This window comes from Haliotis rubra, unplaced genomic scaffold (assembly GCF_003918875.1).
Source record: "Haliotis rubra isolate DU_JTF1 unplaced genomic scaffold, ASM391887v1 Scf1734, whole genome shotgun sequence".
Taxonomy (NCBI): Eukaryota; Metazoa; Mollusca; class Gastropoda; order Lepetellida; family Haliotidae; genus Haliotis; species Haliotis rubra.
This window is the reverse complement of record NW_025765708.1, coordinates 95,172-98,821: the sequence shown is the minus strand read 5'-3', so window position 1 is coordinate 98,821 and position 3,650 is coordinate 95,172. Positions and strand designations below refer to the sequence as shown.

At 39.1% G+C, this 3,650-nt stretch overlaps 1 long non-coding RNA gene across 1 annotated transcript; it reads left to right on the top strand.

Annotated features, from left to right (window-relative positions):
• The first annotated feature begins 683 nt into the window (after window positions 1–683).
• Window positions 684–3,403, top strand: LOC124272840. Its single transcript, XR_006897439.1, has 2 exons — window positions 684–766; window positions 1,964–3,403. It is a non-coding gene; the product is annotated as an uncharacterized LOC124272840 (long non-coding RNA).
• Window positions 3,404–3,650: the final 247 nt, after the last annotated feature.

Below are 3,650 nucleotides of genomic sequence, written 5' to 3'. Positions count from 1 at the left end.
TCGTCGTGCCATTCATCCAGAATAACCCACGTACCATGTTCCAACAAGACAACGCCACACTTCATAATGCACGCATCAGTATGGACTTTCTTAATGCCCAGAATGTGACGTTACTTCCTTGGCCAGCTCGATCTTCCGACCTGTCCCCGATTGAGCACCTGTGGCACCACCTTGGACGACAAATCAACAAGCGACAGCCACCCATACAGACAAGAGAGGCGTTGGCACAGGCCCAACAGGAAGAATGGCGGAGAATCCTGATCCATGTGATCAGACGACTGACATTATCCGCTAGACGTCGTGTCCATGCTTGCATACAAGCCAGGGCTGACCACACACGATATTGGCTGTATTAAACTGTCTGTCTTCAGTTTAGAGCCGCTTATGATGAAACAGATGGTACTCGAATACCGGACAGTCAACTGTCCTCGATTCAATTGTACACTATGTGGTCATTCAAATCTGTAGTTCACACTTTCATCATTCAGAATGTTGAAAAACAATTAAGTTTCCAAATATGACTGTTACATTTCCAAAATCAGAGTTTGTTGTTTTGCGACATGTTAAAAAAGCGAGGTGATGCTTCTTTCGCCCGTGAGTTTATATCTCACATCAATCAAAAGAAAGCGGTAGAGACATTATCTAAGTGTCCGTTATTTGTACTTCTGTAGATACCCATATGGACCTGTGGACCATCATCTTTCGACAGTTTGTTCTACTTCTGGTCACCTTGTACAGAGATGAAGTAGATGGAAATAGCTACATGGTGAGTATTTGATCGTTCATCGTTATCTTGGCTCATATATTCGATTATGTTTTTATTTGATGGGTCCAATCCGTTCCTCATCATATGCGTGCCCATGTAGAATAAGAGGTTTGCAAGAAGATATATGTTTTGTGCTTTAATAAACTTTATTTTTAAGTTCGGTCCTGTACTTGGACATAGTGTTGGTTGCAGTTATGTTATTAAGTAGCATTCCACCAAAGAATCATGCAGAAGTGGATAAGTCGAAAATTTCATATTGACATGATATTTTGTCATTCCCTTTATTTGGTCTTGCAAAAATGTCATGTCACTCAGAATTTTTTCTCCTCTCAATATTTTTCATTCATTTTTTTAGCCTTTATTTCTTCGATATTGACCCAGAATCGCATATGAAAATGTACGAAAATACCATTTTCAGATGGCAAGATTGTTAAAACCATTCGTGCTGTCAGAATTCTTTTACTTTGTCTTGAAAGAATACATATAACTCCACTTCAAGATGAGTATAGTTCTATAGCAACGGTTATTCTAACCTATGTGAAAATTACTCAAAACAGATGATTTTTAGGAACATGAGCATGCTTACGAGCGTGGATTTGTGCGCACTATAAATAGGCACTATTATTATTATTAACATTTATCACAGAGCAACAAACGTTTGAAGTTGTAATTGTTATTAAAATAACTTCAAACGGCCAAACATAGAGAAAAGACTAATGAAACTCCTGTATCGTAGGAGGACAATACCACAAGATAACACGATAGTGGTTATTGTATCAGTAACTTCCGACAACTATTTGATTTTTTATATTCAAAACATAAATGAAACTCATATGAAAATAAATACCATTAGAGAATATATCTGTCCTTGATTGTAAAGTGTCTCGCCTCATTGACTTAACTAAGACATGTTCTCTTTTTTAAACAAAGAGATGAGAACGACCTATCATAAAGACATTCAGATTTGGGCCCTCTTCAGGTCATGCTGAAACTGAGCAAGATATTTAAATTTTAGAGAGTGTCTACTGCTATATAAAAATTATAGGATACTGATTTATACACACACGCTAGCTACAGTTATGTCAGGACTGTAAATGGAAGCAGCTTTTAGCAGGCATTTCCTCTGACTAAAAGGGTGTTTGGTTACATTGATATACAACACCTAGTTGATATTATTATTTCTTTCTGCACGTTTAGGACACAATAACAGTGGAAGGCGTGACGTGCAACTTTGCTGAATATAAAACCAATGACGGTGGAGGACCTCGCGGACTGCGTCTCTATTCGTGTAAGAATGTTAGCGGCAAGTTGAACATTGACTGCATTTACTTTGGTGGGAACCCTCACGGCTGCAAGAAATATAAACCACATGTGCAGAAGAGCATCGCGAAATATTACAGAACACTGGCAAGAAGTGCCATGAACAATGGCAATCCGTGCAGACCAAGCAGCATTACTGAAAATATCTGTAACAAAGACTACCCTTGTTACAAAGGAAGCTGTATGAATCAATCATGTCCGAGATGAGTTATAGAATCTAATACAATTTTAACGTTTATCTTGCATCGAAGCAGAATGTCAGAGTGAAGCACCTAAACGCAAGCGCACGATGTCAGCGATCTAAACTGTTCGGCCTCTGCGGCCGCCACAAAACCTGACAACCGGTAGTCTAGATCACGTACTTTATGTAACTGGCGCTCAATGAAGGCCCAATTTCTTTGGAAATGTCACCATAAGAGCGTGTTTCCCAAAGCGACTGGAAGCAAGCACTAAAAATGTCTTTTGCAATTATTTTCTTAACACTGCATTACCTCTGTTGATGTCCTGTACAGTTCGTCCTGCTGAGAAACAGAGGCGGATGCGTGAAGGATTGATACGTAGGGTTGTAAATCCCAAGATAATCCTTGGTTGTGATTCTTGGTTCGTTAGCACTGTACCCATCCTCCCTGTAACTAAGTACTGCCACTTTAATTTGTGAATATTTGGATCGGCCGATAATCAGACGCCAAATTCTATATCTTGGCAGGTATGTTTTTGATGGGCAAGTCGGACCTGTATGATCGGTCTGTTACATCATCTGGTATTGTGTGAAATTGAGTCTGAACTACCCTGTATTCTGGACGATGAATTACACCGATTAGCAGTACTTAGTTTAGGTGTCCTCTCACTTAGCCAGATTCTGTCAAAAGAGTGCCAGAGTGGCATTTGGCTGACTAGAGTTAGTGTTTTGATGACACTTAGTCAAGATTAGTCATAGTCTGTATCAACAAATGCTCAATTAGTTAGATTAGTGAAATTTGTATTAAAGTGAGATACATTGATTGGTATTATTTGAATATTTTTACATTTTTCATATATGTGTTAAAGTGAGAGAAATGAAGTACGTTGAATTGGTTTTAACTAGATTTACCACTGAGAAGGTATTACCAGTATATATAGCAAACTTTAGCCAAATAATTTCATGCATGCATGTGTAGAAATCAGGTTCATCGACAACAACATAGGCGGTCAGTATCTTCTTCACAACAACTACCAGTTCAGTGTGAAAGCAAGATGGAGGAATGAGACTGTCTACTGGCGTTGTCGACACCACGGTTTGGGATGCCGTGACACTCTCAACACAAAGAACAAAACTTGGCCAGCCACATAACCATCGAAGTGACAGAACGTCGGTTGAAGTGACAGAGTTCGTGAACACTCTGAAGAAGAGAAGAAGTTACCCCGATTCCCACTATCTGCCAGGAAGAAGTGTCAGGCCTTAGAAACCACGATTAGACTGACAACGACGCAGAATCGGTCAGATATATATTGATAGAATGGTTTTACATTTTCAATTCTTCTGATGAATTAAAAAACAGTTTAACGTTTTCAGCTTAAAGAACAA